Source organism: Neovison vison, chromosome 14, assembly GCF_020171115.1.
Source record: "Neovison vison isolate M4711 chromosome 14, ASM_NN_V1, whole genome shotgun sequence".
Taxonomy (NCBI): domain Eukaryota; kingdom Metazoa; phylum Chordata; class Mammalia; order Carnivora; family Mustelidae; genus Neogale; species Neogale vison.
In genome coordinates, this window is record NC_058104.1 from 35702888 (window position 1) to 35718743 (window position 15856).

The window sequence follows — 15856 nt, forward strand, 5'->3', positions numbered from 1 at the left end:
TTGATTTTATATCCTGCTACTTTGCCGAATTCCTGTATGAGTTCTAGCAATTCTGGGGTGGAGTCTTTTGGGTTTTCCACATAGAGTATCATGTCCTCTCCAAAGACACGTTTGGATGCCCTTTCTTTCTTTCTTACTCACTTTTTAAAAGATTTTATTTGTTTACTTGATAGAGAAATCACAAATAGGCAGAGCATCAGACAGAGGGAGAGGGAGAAGCAGGTTCCCTGCTGAGCAGAGAGCATCATCAGGACTCGATCCCAGGACCCTGAGTTGAAGGCAGACACTTAACCCACTGAGCCTTGCCGGCACCCCTGCCTTTTATTCTTTCTGTTGTCTGATTGCTGAGGCTAGGCCTTCTGGTGCTATGTTGAACAGCAGTGGTGATACTGAACATCCCTGTTGTGTTCCTGACCTTATGGGAAAAGGGAAAGGCTCTCTTTTTCCCCGTTGAGAATGATACTCACTGTGGGCTTTTCATAGATGGCTTTTATGATATAGAGGTACATTCCCATATTGAGGTACATTCCCTCTCTCCCTACACTGTGAAATTTTGATCAAGAAAGGATGCCGTAGTTTGTCATGGGCTTTTTCGGCCTCTGTTGAGAGGCTCATAGGGTTCTTGTCCTTTCCTTCATCTGTGTAGTCTATCCCTATTGATTGATTCGCAGATATTGAACCACCCTTGCGTCCCAGGAATTAAATTCCACTGGTCGTGGTGAATAATCGTTTTCACGTACTGTTGGATCCTATTAGCTAGTATTTTGGTGAGAATTTTTGCATCCATGTTCATCAGGGATATTGGTCTGTAATTCTCCTTTTTGGTGAGGCTCTCTGTCTGGTTTGGGGATCAAGGTAATGCTGGCCTCATAGAAAGAGTTTGGAAGGTTTCCTTCCATTTCTGGTTTTTGAAACAGCTTCGGAAGATTGGGTATTAATTCTTGTTTAGCTGTTGGGTGGAATTCCCCTGGGAAGACATCTGGCCCTGGACTTTGGCTTGTTGGGAGATTTTTGATGACTGCTTCAGTTTCTTTGCTGGTTATGGGTCTGTTTAGGTTTTCTCTTTCTTCCTGGTTCAGTTTTGGTAGTGTATGTATCTCAGGAATGCATCTGTTTCTTCCGGATTGCCTAATTTGTTGGCATGTAGATGCTCGTAATATGTCCTTCCGGTTGTTTGTATTTCTTTGGTGTGGTTGTGACGTCTCCTCTCTCATTCATGATTTTGTTTATTTGGGTCCTTGCTCTTTTTGTTTTGATCAGTCTGTCCCGGGGATTATCGATCTTACTAATTCTTTCAAGGAACGAGCTCCTAGTCATTGATCTGTTCTACTGTCCTTCTGGTTTTATTGTATTGATTTCTGCTCTACTCTTGAGTCTAGTAGGCTTTATTTGCTGTTCTTTCTCCAGTTTCTTGAGGTGTAAGGTTTGGTTGTGTATCTGAGGTCTATCTTGTTTCTTGAGAAAGGCTTGTATTACTATATACTTCCCTCTCTTTGTTGCATCCCCAGAATTTTGCACAGTTATGCTTTCATTTTCATCGGTTTCCCTGAATTTTTAAAATTCTTCTTTAGCCTCCATGTATTTGAGTTCTTTCCAACTTTCCTCTTGTGATTTGAGTTCCAGTTTCCAATCACTGTGGTCTGAAAATAGGCAGGGAAGGATCCCAGTCTTTTGGTACCAGTTGGGACCTGATTTGTGTCCCCGTAGGTGTTCTGTTCTGGAGAATGTTCCACGGGCACTCGAGAAGACTGTGTATTCTGTTGCCTTAGGGTGGAATGCTCTGACTGTATCTGTGAAGTCCATCTGGGGCAGTGTGTCATCCAGAGCCCTTGTTTCCTTGTTGATCTTCTGCTTAGACAATCCGTCCTTGGCAGTGAGGGCGTGTTCAAGTCCCCGACGATTACTGTATTCTCACCAGTGTGTTTCTTTAATTTTGTTATTAACTGGTGTATATAATTGGCTGATCCCATGTGAGGGGCATAAATATTTACGATTGTTAGATCTTCTTGTTGGATAGACCCTTTATGATCTAGTGTCCTTCATCATCCATTATTAGTCTTTGGTTTCAAATCTATAGGTCTGATACAGGGATTGCTATCCTAGCTTTCTTTGGATGTCCGTTAGCATGGTAAATGGTTTTCCACCCCCTCACTTTGAATCTGGAGGTGTCTTTGAGTCTAAGAGGAGTCTCTTGTAGACAGCGTATCGATGCTCTTGCCTTTTATTTTTATTTTTATTTTTTTTAAGATTTTATTTATTTATTTGACAGAGACCAAAAGTAGGCAGAGAGGCAGGCAGAGAGAGAGAGAGGAGGAGGCAGGCTCCCTGCTGAGCAGAGAGCCAGATTCGGGGCTCAGTCCCAGGACCCTGGGATCAGGACCTGAGCCGAAGGCAGAGGCTTTAACCCACTGAGCCACCCAGGTGCCCCTCAGTGGTCTTGCTTTTTTATCCAGTCTGGTATCAGGGAGCCCTCAGAGGAAAGCAGTCAATCACTCCTATCTCCCTGGTCTCCAACCACACTCCATCCTCATCCAGCCTGTGACCGAGCATTTCTATCTCAGGCACATGATCCCTTTCAAGTCTGTAAACTGTGCCGACTCCTGCAGTGTGCACCTGTGCCACGCCCCCCCCCCCCAGGGGAGGAAGGGGGTTCTTGCGGTGGTTCTGCTGCTTACTGGGCCCCTAGTCCGGGAGCAGTCACCTGACCATGCCTTGGTTCACAGTTTATAGCAACCCCAAGCTGAGAACCCCCTCCTGGGCTCTCTGATTGCAGCCGTCTTCCCTGATCCAGTGCCCAGGAGCTCTGCCACACTCAGGCACCCCCATTCTTTCTGGGACGCTGGGATCCTGAGACGACACTCTCCTACCCAGCATAGGGAGTGGGGGGAGGGGGAGAATTTCCAGCAGACTCCCCACTGAATGGGGAGCCCGATGTGGGCTTGATCTCACTACCCCGAGATCATGACCTGAGCCGGGTGCTTACCCAACAGAGCCACCCAGTCATCCCTAGAGAGTCCGTTTGATGAATACATGTGGATGATGCCTTTTTTCTTCTCGTAAGATTGCCAACACTCCTGATGGCCCAATGTGTGCTGGTTTATGTGACTCCGGAGCAGGCGGCCAACCTTCTCAAGTGGGCAGCCAGCAGTTTTGACGCCGCCACGTTCATAAACTATGAACAGGTAAGTGGGAGCGTGAGACATTTGCTTTCTGCCTCTGTTTCCGTGGTGGCTCAACACTCTCTGAGCAACGTCAGTATGTTTTCCCGCTTACTCTTTTCCTTCTGCCTCTGCCCACTCACATACCTCCTTTTTCATTGATTCTGGCAGTCCCCAGCATCGCGGATTTCTTGATTTCCAGCGAACTTACGGCCAGAGTCTTTGAAACTTCTGTCTTGGCCTTAATAGAAGTTTTTTGAGTTCTTCTTTTATCATTGTATTTACTGTAGAGTCAGACCTTGGTGAAGGGAATTTTGGCTGTCCTATGGGTGGAGGGGTAGCCGACTCCGATTCCTTCAGAGGCAGGAGTGATGCACATGGATCAAGTTGGCCAGTGTAAGGCAGCAGGAGTGGTGAGGACTACGGTGAACCCGAGTGTCCATGTCCCATCTGATGGGACGGTCCCCCGCTCAGTGCCAGTTGCTTGTTACTGTGTGGGTGTGTGAGTTCGAGTTGAGTTGAGAACTCTTTTTCAGGACCTTGGTCCGAAACCAGTCTTGGTTTGATTTGAGAATAAAATTTCCTGATTTCTGAGATCACCGAGTTTGCACCACTGGCTGCCTGTTTTTCTCTTCTGCCCTAGTGGAAAGGGTTACGCTTTCGAGGTTTAAAATGACTCCGCTTGGGTCTGAATCCTGGCTCTCGCTCTTTATGCCTGGCTCAGTGACCTTCAGCAGGATTGCATGGTGGTTGGGAGTCCATGCTCTGGAGGTAGACTGCTTAGCTGTGTGACCTGGACAAGTTTAATAATCTCTCTGTGCCTGTCTCCTTATCTGAAAAATGGGAATAATAACAGTCCTGACTTCATAGGGTTGTAGTGAGGAGTGAGTGAGTTAATTTGTACAGGAGCGTTTCTGGCACTGTCGGGCTGTCAGGCAGGCCTGAGCTGTTTTGGATCTCTTGGAGCCTCAGGTCCTTGTTGTTGTTGTTGTTGTTGTTGTTGTTTTAAAGATTTTATTTATCTATTTACTTATTTGTCAGAGAGAGAGAGAGATCGAGAGCACAAGCAGGCATTGTGGCAGGCAGAGGCAGAGAGAGAAACAGGCTCCCCGTTGAGCAAGGAGCCCGATGTGAGACTTGATCCCAGGACCCTGGGATCATGACCTGAGCTGAAGGCAGCAGCTTAACCGACTTGGTCACCCAGGCATCCCCCAGGTCCATGTTTTTAAAGGGATAACTTCTCTGGATTATTAAGAGAACTCATGAGATGATGAGTAGCAGTGGGCATATGAGAAGTGCTGAAGACCCGGTAGCTTTTTTTTTTTTTTTTTTTTTTTCCCTTTAAGACTTTATTTATTTATTTGACAGACAGATCCCAAGTAGGCACAGAGGCAGGCAGAGAGAGAGAAGAGGAAGCATGCTGCCTGCTCAGCAGAGAGCCCAATGCGGGGCTCGATCCCAGGACCCTGAGATCATGACCTGAGCCGAAGGCAGTGGCTTTAACCCACTGAACCACCCAGGCGCCCCCACGCATGGTAGCTACTTTTATTGCTTTTATTTTGCTTTTTCTGATTTTACTTTTTTTTTTTTTTTTTTTTTTCTTTCTTAGTCTCATTTTCTTTTTAAATTTTATTCCAGACAAGAGCAGTCAAGGCCTTGCCCGCTACAACATACCTACGGACAGATCTAAGGCTAGACACGGTTGACTTTTTGGCCACCCTGTGCCATGTTCTTATATAGGCCGGGTTCTTACAGAGGTGTTTCTTGGTTGAGTTTTCTTCCTTCCCTCGGCTCATGACCTGAGCCAAAGGCAGAGGCTTTAACCCACTGAGCCACCCAGGCGCTCCTGGGAACATGCTTTTCACAGGGAAGAAAGTGCTCTGGAGGATGAACAGTTTTTATAGGATTATTTACTTTTTACATTTTGTAAAAGCTCAAAAGATTTGTAAATTAGCATACAGGCAGGAATCCCAAGCTTTCTTGTAAAGGAACTTGATCATTACTTGAAGGACAACGTGATTTTCCTGTAGGCATCTCGTTCACAAAACAGATGTGTAGGGTGTATGTGTGGGTCTCGGGCCAGAAATCAGGCTTTTGGTTTGAGCAGAGTTCATTATATATGGTCATGTTGATTTAGAAATCTAAAATGGTTCTCCCGTATCTCAGGCTTTGAGAGGGTTTTTCTCTCTTAAATGATGGTTTTCTTTTTCTTTTTCCTCTTTGAAGATTTATTTATTTGTTTGTTTGATAGGTAGAGATCACAAGTAGGCAGAGAGGCAGGCAGAGAGAGAGAGAGGAGGAAGCAGGCTCCCTACCAAGCAGAGAGCCCTGATACCGGGCTTGAGCCCAAGACCCTGGGATCATGACCTGAGCCGAAGGCAGAGGCTTAACCCACTGAGCCACCCAGGCCCCCCATAAGTAATGGTTTAAAAAAAAAAAAAAAAAATTTTTTTTTTTTTAAAGCAGAGGAACCTTTTTCATCCCATACAGTTTCCCAGCTGCAATGCTAAACCAAAAGCGTTCGCTTTTAAAGAAATTTTTTAATGTTTACTTGACACTGAATGCCTTGGAATTTTCTCTGTAGAACCTTCTTGAGTTCCCCGGAGCATTGTTTGAAAATCTTAAATTAGTCCTTTATTAAATTTAGCTGCCGCTTTTTAAATTCCCTCTATGTTTCCTCTTTCCTCGCTCATGCTGCTCTTTTCTTCACGCTACTCTTTACCTCTGAATGTCAAGGATGCTTTTGGGTGGCTGCAGTTCAGTTCTGATCAGTGATGTCATTTCATGGAAATTCCTACTTTAACATTTGGCCAGAAATTGGAGGTATGAATAGGATAGTCTCAAAATGGTCATTAAACTTCAAATCATTAAAGAGCATTTCTTCTTACGCTTTCTATGGGCTAGGCCAGTGGTTCTCCAACTTTGACATGCCTAAGAATCCCCTGGAATTGTTTTTGAAATGCGGCTTTCCGGATTGCATCTATGGGGATCTGATGGAGTAAATCTGTTACAGGAACTTGAAAGTCTGTACTTTTAAAAACAGCCTAGGTGATCTTTGTGTAAAGCGCCCATATAAACGCTGGGAGACACGACACTGAGCATTCGTGTTCACCTTAGGGAGCGTAACACTCTGCTCAGACTGCAGACAGCAATACCCAGTCCTGAGGCTGAACTTGCGGCTCCCTTGGATATCTGGTAACGTCTGCTGAGCATTTTCCCCCAGCCCTTTGACTTTTGTCTGTCGGAGAAGTGTGAGTGAATTGGCAAAAAGAGGGGTCCTCGGCACTAGCAGGGGGAACACAGCGGGCTTGTCTGATACTGAAGCCCACAGTGTGTACCACTCAGCCCTCCTGCCGCTGTGATAATACTGTTCGTAAATAAATGTTTACGTTAACCTTGAATCATCAAAGAACGTTAGAAAATACCAGCAGAAAAGTAAAGCGAGCAGTCTGGTTTAGAAAGATTTAAGTGAAAAATGTTAAAACCATTATGGTTTTGAAAGAAGTAACCCGCATCCAAAACACTGCGGCCCTTGCCAGAACTGGTTACGTGAAATCGTAATTCATCTCTTTGGCTTGTACCGGGAAGGTCCCAGGCTTTTGTCTGTTTGGGAAATTGGGCCCTGTTTTCCCTGGTCAAATGACAGACAGTAAAATTTCGTTGTATTTCAGGTTTCCGCTTTTAACGCCGGTTACTCAGATTCTGGACCCTTGGCGATTTACACCGTCTCGCAGGCTGCCGCAGCTGGAGATGTAAGTTGCAAACTCACCAACTCTCCCAAGTGTTTTTCCTCCATTAACATGTTCTTAGTTAAAAAAAAAGAGAGAGAGAGTGTTTGAAAGCCATGTCTGATCAGAGCTCTGTATAAGTGTAATGTCATTCCCATGTGTCTGCCTAGAACCAACTTAAAAATGTTTATTTTCAACATTGTGGGTTAAGGCCTCTGCCTTCAGCTCGGGTCATGGTCCCAGGGTCCTTTGATCAAGCCCCGCCTCAGGCTCCCCACTCAGCACAGAGTCTGTTGGAGATTCTCTCTTCCTCTCCTGTTCACGCACACGTGCGTTCTCTCTCTCTCTCTCTCAGATCCTTGGGGAAAAAAGTATAGTTTATGTATATGAGTGCCAAATTCTTTAATCCTTCAAAAGTATTATATAGGTCTAGACGTTTTAAATGATCACTGGTGGCTGGAAGTTGGTTGGGGAAGAGATGGCGGACAATGAGATTAGGTCAGAGACTTCCTGGTACAGTGGGCTTTCCCGTCTAGATCCTTATTTTGACTAATATTTATTGTTTCACAGTTGAAAAGGACATCAGGACATCTGTTGTTGGTTTCATAGGCTCAGTTTAAGCGGTTTTCCCAGCTCACTCAAGTTTCTTCTTTTTTAAAGTTATCTACATTTTTAGTGTTTGTCTGTAGCAATTTATTTATGAGAAACGGAAGAGGGAACTAATTATTCAAGGCACCTTTTTCGTTTTGTTTGTTTTTTATTTTTCCTTGAAGTTTTACTGAATTAGAATTGACATCCCATAAAGTGTACATATTTACAGTGTATAATTTATTAAGTCCTGACATAAGTGTAGACCTATAAAACATCAGTCACCCCAATCAAGGTACTTTTTGAAAAATGAGTGTCCTCTTTGAAATTGAAGTATAATTAACATATAACATAATATTAGTTTCAGATATGTATGTCATGATTTGATATTTGTCAATATTGTGAAATGATCACCATAGTAAGTCTAGTTAACATCATCTTTTTTTTTTTTTTCTTCTTTAATAAGAACCTTTAAAAATGACTCTCAACTTTCAGGTATGCAATATTATAGTATTAACTATAGTCATATAGGGAGCTGTATATTACATCCCCAGACCTTAATTATTTGATAACGGGAAGTTTGTTCCTTTTGATTGCCTTACCTGTTTTACCCACCCCTACACCCTGCCTCTGGCAACCACCAATCCGCTCTCTGTATTTGTGAGTTCATAGTATTTTTCAGGGTGGTTTGTTTTTGTTTCTGCTTTTGTTTTTGTTTTGAAGATTCCATGTTTAAGTGAGATCATACAGTATGTATCTTTTTCTGTCTCACTTCCCTTAGTGTAATGCCCTCAGGGTCCATCTGTGTTGTTAGAGGTGGCAAAACTTCATTCTTTTCTATGCCTGAACAATTGTGTGTGAGTGCATGTGCATGCACACATATGTGCACGTGTCTCTGATTTTTGTAAAAATCCCTTCACCTGTCGATGGAGATATGTCAGTTATCGTCAGCAGTGCTGCAGTGAACATGGAAATGCCGATATCTCTGGGAGATCGTGTTTGTTCCCTTTAGATAAATAACCAGAAGTTGAATTGCTTGATCCTATGGTAGTTCTACTTTCAGCTTTTTGAGGATACTGTTTTCCATAGTGGTTACATCATATACTTGCTACCAGCAGTGCACAAGGGTTCCCTTTTCTTCCCCTCCTTGCCAGCAGTTGTTACTGCTAGTCTTCTAGTCTGGTCTTCTAGTCTTTTTGATGGTAGCCATTCTAACGGGTGTGAGGTGATAGAACTCATTATGGTTTTGATTGGCATTTCCCTGATGACTTGTGATGGTGAGCATTTTTTTTTTTTAATGTGTCTGTTGGCCATCTGTATGTCTCCTTTGGAAAAATGCCTCCTCAGATCCTCTGGGCATTTTTAAATCATATATTTAAAATCCTATATTTTGCTGTCGAGTTGTATAAGATATAGATAGATGTATGTCTTACATCGATACGGTATCTGTTGTATAGCTATTGGACGTTAATCTCTGAGCAGATACACGATATATAAATACTCTCCCCTATTCACCAGGTTGCCTTCTCATTTTGTTTTTTTCTTTGCTGTGCAGAAGTTTTTTAATTTGATTTAGTCTGAGTTGTTTACTTTTGCTTTTGTTGCCAGATCAAACAATTGTCAGCAAGACCTCAGTCAAGTAGCTTACTTGTCGATGTTTTCTTCTAGGAGTTTTATGGTTTCTGGTCTTACATTCAAGTCTTTAATCCATTTTTAGTTAATTTTTGTTTGTGGTGTAAGGTAGTGGTCCACTTTCATTCTTTTGCATGTGGCTGTCCTGTTTTCCCAGCACTATTTATGGAGGTTACTCTTTTTTTTTCCTTATTGCATATTCTTGGCTTTTTTGTTATATGTGGTTAATATATATATATATATATGTTTATTTCTGAACTCTTCTCTGTTTCATTGATCTGTGTATTTGTTTTGATGGCCAATGCCGTTTTGTTTGATTTCTGTATCTTCGCGATAACAGTTTAAAATTGGGAAAGGTGGTGCCTCCTGGTTTTTTTGTTTTTTGTTTTTTGTTTTATTTTTTGCTATTTGGGGTGTTTTGCGGTTTAATACAAATTTTAAGATTGTTCTTTTTCTGTGAACAATGCTGTTGGGATTTTGATAGGGATAGCGTTGAAGCCGTAGGATGATTTGGATAGTATGGACATTTTAATAATACTCATTCGTACATGAACACGGGATATCCTTGCATTAATTGCATCTGCTCAGTTTCATTTATCAGTGTCCTGTAGTTCACAGCGTGCAGGTCTTTCACTTTCTTGGTTAAATTTGTTCCTAGGTATTTTACTCCTTCTAACGTAGTTCTGAGCGGGATTCTTCTCTTGATACTTCTTACAGTCAGTTTTATTAGGGAAATAGGGTACAGTGTGTGTATTTTAAGTGTATGGCTTTTTGTTTGTATTTTTTAGTATATTTGATGTGCAGTGTTACATTAGTTTCAGGTGTACATGCATAATTTTAGTTTGGACAACCGTATGCATTTTTAGAACCACGACCAGCATGGTCCGCTGAAAACATTTCCAGTACTCCAGAAAGTTTCCTCATGCTCCTTCCCACTCCTTTACCCCACCATTACCCTTCTCTTTGCCAACCACAGGCTGCTTTCTCTCACTATATATATAGGACAGAATTTCTAAATAGAATTTCATTGAGATAGGATCATAGTGTGTGTACTGTTTTAGCTGCTTTTGGTGAGACGGTGCGTTTAAGTCATGCGTGTTTGTTGCATTTATCCGTAGTTCATTCTTTCTTTACTGGTGTATAGCATTGGCCTTGTTTGGATATACTCAGTCTGTTTCTTCATTCACATGTTGTTGGACATTTACGTTGTTACCAATTTTAGGCCCGTGTTGAATAAATCTCTTCTTTTTTTTTTTTTTCTTAATTAAAGATTTTATTTATTTATTTGACAGATCACAAGTAGGCAGAGAGGCAGGCAGAGAGGGAAGGGGGGGAAGCAGGCTCCGTGCTGAGCAGAGAGCCCAGTGCAGGGCTCAATCCCAGGACCCTGGAATCATGATCTGAGCCGAAGGCAGCGGCTCAACCCACTGAGCCACCCAAGCGCCCCTTGAAGCAAATATCTTCATCCTGTCATTTGACCCACAGCTACTTGAACATGTGTCTCCAGAACGGGGTTTCCCAATCTTGGCGCTCCCCACATCTTGGGCCCCATCGTTCTTTGCCGAGGGCCCTGTGCTGAGCTTCCTAGGATGCTTAGCAGCACCCATGGTCTCCACACACCAGAGGCGGGAGAGTGTCTTCCTCACTCCTGCTTCTGACCACCGAATATGTCCGAGATGTTGCCAAACATCTCCCAGGGAACAAAACTGCCCTTGTGCGACACACACATAGGTAGACTCATCACTCTTTAAACATTTCAAAATAGAGGTAGACTCATCACTCTTGAAACATTTCAAAATAGTTTCTCGATAGCATGACGTGTCAAGTCACAGTTCAGATTGATCTGATTATCTCACAATTATTTCGACTCTCTGTATCTGTTAAATCCTGAGTGAGAAGAAGACCCCTACCTTGCCGTTGGTTAACAGGTCTCACGAGCCTCTTCTAATGACAGTCCTCACTTTCTCCCTGCTCTTTCTTTAGCCTTGCCATTTATTTTCCTAAGACAGCGGGTCCTGTAAGGGTGCCTGGGTGGCTCAGTTTGGCTCAGAGTCCGACTCTTGGTATCAGCTCAGGTCCTGATCTCAGGGTCCTGGGATCCAGCCTCTTGTTGGGCTCCCTGCTCAGCGGGGAGCCTGCTTCTCCCTCTCCCCCCTGCTGTCCCCCCTGCTTATGCTGTCTGGCTCGTTCTCTGTTAAATACATAAAATTTATATACAAAACCAAGCAAAAGAAAAAACAGTCCATAAGTCTTTAAAAATTTTAAAATTTATTTTATTTTTTAAAGGTTTAAGATATTTATTTCCCAGAGAGAGAGATCACAAGGAGGCAGAGAGACAGGCAGAGAGAGGAGGAAGCAGGCTTCCTGCTGAGCAGAGAGCCCGATGCGGGCCTCCATCCCAGGACCCTGGGATCATGACCTGCGCCGAAGGCAGAGGCTTTCACCTACTGAGCCACCCAGGCGCCCCGATCCATCCCTTTCTGACAAGACCTAAGGGTGTGTAACACGTTACACCAAACATGTAGCTCGCGATATCCCAGACCCTGAAGGGCAGAGCCCTGCTAAATGTTACATCGAACGTTAGTTTATTGGGTTCTCCCAATCTCGCTGAATGTTTTTTCAGATAATGGAAAGCCCAGTGCCAAAAAAGCTGTCGCGAAATGCATCTAGATGGTAAACATGCTTGGTCCTTGTACCCTGGGGCCTATCCCAGAGGGCTCTGACTCCCTGAGTCTAGAGTTGGACAGAAGCATCTGTCTTTTCTTTAAAAAGTGGCCACAGGGGGCGCCTCGGTGGCTGAGTGGGTTAAGGCCTCTGCTTTCGGCTCAGGTCACTATCTCAGGGTCCTGGCATCCAGCTCTGCATCGGACTCTCTGCTCAGCAAGGAGCCTGCTTCCCCCTCTCTCTGCCTGCCTCTCTGCCTACTTGTGATCTCTCACTGTCCAGTGAACAAAATCTTTTAAAAGAAAAAAAAAAAAAGACAAAAAAACCCCAAAGTCCTTCATGCTTTGCTGGTTTGCACTGGGTTGGGTACAGCTATTTAGCCTGCCATTCCAAACCCAAACTTCCCCTACAACGTTTGGGCTGCAGACGCAGGAAGGCGTTGGAAACTGAGACCGAGGAGAGCAGAGAACGGAGAAAAACTATTCCCAGAGAAAACCGGCTGCAGCTCGAGGCCGGCTCCCAGGGTGGGCGGCGGCGGCAAAGGCCCGGCAAAGGCCAGCGAGGCTGGGGCCCCGCCTGAGGCCCAGGCAGGGAAGGTGCGGCCACAGAGGGGGCGGCAGCTCGGGAAGTGCTGGCCGCGGGGCCTTGCAGGCCTCCAGCAGCTTCCTGGGCCTCCCCCGCGGGCGCCGCCAGCGACTCCGAGCCTGGCGAAGCCGGAGCTGCAGGTGGACTGCGTGGTGTGTGGGGACATGTCGAGCGGCAAGCACTACAGCGTCTTCCCCTGCCAGGGCTGCGAGAGCTGCTTCCAGCGGAGGCATCCACAGCAACCACAGCTACACCGGCCGCTCCGACCGCCGCTGCCAGATCGACCAGCACCACCTGTGCCAATACTGCCGCCTGAAAACGTGCTTCCGCGTGGGCATGAGGAGGCGGCGCAGCGTGGGTCAGCAAGGGACACGGATGCTTCGTCCTCCCGCGGAGCTGCCAAGCGGCGGACCTTGGCTTCTCTCCTCAGACTCCTGTGTTTTTAAAGACGGTGAAACGTTTGTCCCTTCTGTTTTCTTAAACGATCACGAAACCACGGAGAGTGTCGGGCTCCAGCCTTGGCCTCCCCAGAACTGCTGGCCGGAATAGAGGGCCAGGGACCAAGGGGCCCATTCCTGGGACAGCCTGGCGCTCAGCACCCCAAGCATGAACTTTCGGGGCCGGTGGGGTCGGCTTCCCTCGGGGGACGGCCTGACGTCTGGACCGGAGCGGCCAGCGGAGTAATGCGCCAGGCAGGTTGTCAGCATACGGAATCCACGTTGGACACTATGTGATGAATGAATCAAGGCCAATGATAAAGATGTTTCCTACCTGAAAACAAAAACAAAACAGAACAAAACACCTGTCCCAGAGAGAGTCCAGAAAAGCCAAGCTCTAGCCATACTACTTCTCTGTCCGTATTCTGTGTCTCAGTTACTCTAGAGTCCATTGACTTGAAGCAAGTTCCCACAAACGGTTACCCACAAATACTAAGTAACTCAATTTATCAGGACATTGTAGGCACACCTCAGTGGGACACGGTACTGAAAAGCATTTTCTTTCCCTCTCGTCATTTCAGTGGCGCTGCAGACTCTCTGGACAAATAACTGTCCATTTGAGAAAAATTTCTTTCTAATTCAACAGTGTGACACATGTGGTCAACAGCATCTGAAATCTGGAGAAGAAATGAAGTTGCGTGGAGTCCACTGATGTTCACAAACGTCACCACGGACTGCCACCACGTCTTCAAAACTTAGCTGTGTATTTCTTCACTTCTTGAACTAACCACCACTGACACCTCCTGCATGTCCGACATGGCGCTAAGTGTTTTGTTCATGTTCAATGTCACTTGCTCTTTACAGTCATCTATGAAGTGGGATTCTCGTCATCCCCATTTGTCCCATCAGGGAACGGAGACGTACAATGCTTTAGCAGCACGGCTCATAAGAGGCAGAGGTAGGATCTGCTCGGGGTCTGGACCCCATGTTTGAAATCACTATGATTCGTTTCCAAGACCCTACAAAAGCGACAAGTCGTCACCCCAGACGTTGGTTTTCCCCACCCCACGGTCCCCACGTGGCCCCAGCTTCAAGGACATTCTCTCAGTTCCTTCAACAGTACACATCCTTCCCGGCCCTAACTGAACACCTTCCCACATCCGCCTTGATTTCTTAGCCTCCTGGTCTCAGCTTAAACATTCCTCGGGAAATTACAAACTCTAATGCACCCTGTACTTCTCAGCACTCCATGCAGAACAGTAATGACGAATCTCACGGGTCGTTATTTCCTTCCTGTCTTTGCCAGCCAGGTGGTGAGTCCCTCACGCATCCCGTCAGTCCTGTTCATCATGTGTTCTAATCACTGATAGCCACGACCCACCCAAAAGGAAGGCCATTCCCCCTACACACACACACTCACACTGACACACACACACACACACACACCCCCACCCCCCCTGACTGGCCTGATCTCAGGTGCACAGCGGGGATCCTGACAACCCATAGTGGAACGGAAGCTACTCAAGAAGGAGAACGGAACTCCTCCCTCATCAACATTCCACTTACTGGCTTCAAGTCGGTCTCTTCTAGCAGGACTTGAGCCCCAACAAGGCTGAAACCTCATCTGCCTGGTTCGGCCGCATTTCCACTCTCGCTGTCTCCAGGCCCCCCACAGAGTTAGCAGCTCCGTCAGTGAAGCCCCGTTCTGGGCTCTTCTGAGCTGCGAAAGGAGGGGCACACAAGCTGACGGCTACCTTTTGGCAAACCGGTGTACTCTGGGACACAGGCCCGCCTCCCAGCGAGGCCCCAGCCCCCCGGAGACACGGGGCCCTGACGTCATGCCGTACAGGTACCTCCGTGCAGAGAAGCATCTTCCCAAGGGCTGCTCACTTCTTCGTCCTCCGCGCCGACCTTGAGGACGACGTTCAGGAGCTGCAAAGGGGTGTCCTCCGACCAGTGGCCATGGGTCTGGAGGTTGTGAGGTGCTGCGCCCACCGGGACAAGGCTGTGGGGTCTTGAGACGCCAGACAAGAAGCAAGCCTCACAGAAGCCTGGAAGACGGGAGGTGCTTTTGCTCAGACTCAGCTGAAGTGTCTCAGTGCCCCGCCCGTCAGCTGTCCTAACCACCTTCCCGCTCATGGGTGCTGGGCCCACACGCTGAATGGACAATTGCCCTGCTCCCTCGGCCTTGGCCTTCGGAAGGCATCGCTGGATGGGTCTTGGGGCCCCGCCCACACAACCCTGGGCACACAGTCTCTCTCCCATTCCCACCTGGTAGGACCTCGGTCACACCACCATCCTCCTCCTCTGCTGCTGCTGCTGCTGCTGCTGTTTTCTGAGGGTGGCCTGTCTGAGTTCATCGCAAGCTTTAGGTGGCCGTAGTCGGTACAAAACCGAGCTGTCTGGAATGGAATTGCGTTAGCACCCTTTTCAAAACTCAGGTGGGCATATTTGTGGGGACTCTTTCTGGATTCTTTGTTCTGTTCTGTTCTGTTGTGTGGGACTGTCCTTCTGCAAATACCAACACGGGCTTCCTTATTACAACTACTACTAAGTTCGGAAACTCTAAACACTTGTGTTCCCAAATTACTATTCTTTTCAAAACCGGTTTCGAAACTACTCTAATTCCTTTGTCCTTCCACATACATTTTAGAATATTTTGGTCTGTCTCTACGAAAACAAACGAAGCTGACAGGATTTTGATAGAAATGGCGTTAAATCTCTCTCTCAGTCTGGGGAGAATCGACATCGTGGCGATGCTTAGTCTTCCAGGCCCGAACATGGTGTATCTCTCCATTGATTTATATCTTGGACTTCCTTTATCAGTGCTAAAGAGCTTTCGGCGTGGGATGCCTGGACAGGCACTGTTAGATTTATCCCGAAGTAGTTTCTTTGTACGAAGTAGTTTCTTTGTGAAGGTGTGTTTGATTGTGGAGCCTCCATATTCGTTGCTGGCATAGAGGAATTCCGCGTACCTTTATGTGTTTATCCCGTATACTGTTTCTCTGTGAAGTTGCCTTATTAGTTCTAGAAGAATTTGTCGTACCCTCTTGGGGCATCAGGC

General features: G+C 46.1%; 1 protein-coding gene and 1 long non-coding RNA gene across 18 annotated transcripts in view; one reads left to right on the forward strand and one right to left on the reverse strand.

Moving 5' to 3' along the window:
- Positions 1 to 15856, forward strand: part of LOC122895785 (thyroid receptor-interacting protein 11-like) — a 294071-nt gene that overhangs the window by 140924 nt on the left and 137291 nt on the right. For all 16 annotated transcript variants that reach the window (XM_044233482.1, XM_044233486.1, XM_044233487.1 and 13 more), the window contains 2 exons: positions 3062 to 3182; positions 6830 to 6910. The gene's annotated coding sequence lies outside the window, so the exon portion shown is untranslated. The remainder of the gene's footprint in view (positions 1 to 3061; positions 3183 to 6829; positions 6911 to 15856) is intronic.
- Positions 12042 to 15852, reverse strand: LOC122895800. Of its 2 annotated transcripts, XR_006382304.1 has the most exons (5): positions 15768 to 15852; positions 15064 to 15194; positions 14646 to 14843; positions 14359 to 14512; positions 12042 to 13126 (listed from the first exon to the last, which is right to left on the reverse strand). It is a non-coding gene; the product is annotated as an uncharacterized LOC122895800 (long non-coding RNA). The 2 variants fall into 2 exon arrangements; XR_006382305.1 differs by having other exon boundaries at positions 15064 to 15852.